Here is an 831-nt window from a genome sequence, read left to right on the forward strand (position 1 = left end):
ACATATATATCACTGAGCACAGAATAAAAGATTCCCTAGCTTTGCAAGAATATAATCTAAAGGAAAGAATGACACTCCGGTGGTAACATCAGCCCCCCGGGCAGTGTTTACTGACACGGGCAATGCCCCAGGCGCAGCCCGGATCACCCCACAGCTCCTGTACCCTGCTTGTGTGCCCGTGCCCTGGAAATGTGCCGAGTTTATGATAAACAAGCAGAGGAGTTGTGCAGCACTAACAAGAGGTGCAGTATTTTCCAGAGCCATGAACACAGGAGAGACCTGAGGGAGTGGGTGTTGCATTCCTAAATTATGTATAAAGAACATAAAATGCACGAAGAGTTTTTTAACAAAACTTGTGTTCATCTTCTCCAGAGCATCACACTGCTGCTAGCACGTCACTATGAGACAGAGAGGTACTGATTTATTCCCACCGCTATTTGCGAACAGTGCTTTCCCACCACCCAGGAAACTCCCAGATCCCTTTCATCCGTGAAATTTCACGCGTCTCTCCACAACCACTCCCGTTGGCTGCCCTACGCATGCAACTCGCGGTTCAGCGGGGCTTTATGGCAGAGCTAGGTGAACCCACATTAAGAGCCCGCAGAGGCTTTCCTGTACCCAGGAACCGGGAATGCGGAGACCCGGAACCCTTGCGCGCCTTCCTTCCCCGCACTGTACCGAGACACTCAGAACTACAAATCCCACAATGCATCGCGCCCACGCAGCGGAAATTGGTGTCACGTTAGCTGGCAGGGCACGCCGGTCTTTGTAGTCCCTGCGCGGCCCCGCCCTTCCCGCTGCTCTGGGCAGGCCCCGCCCCCTGCTCCGCCC

The sequence above is a fragment of the Passer montanus genome, unplaced genomic scaffold (genome assembly GCF_014805655.1).
Source record: "Passer montanus isolate IOZ18808 unplaced genomic scaffold, ASM1480565v1 scaffold16, whole genome shotgun sequence".
Lineage (NCBI taxonomy): Eukaryota > Metazoa > Chordata > Aves > Passeriformes > Passeridae > Passer > Passer montanus.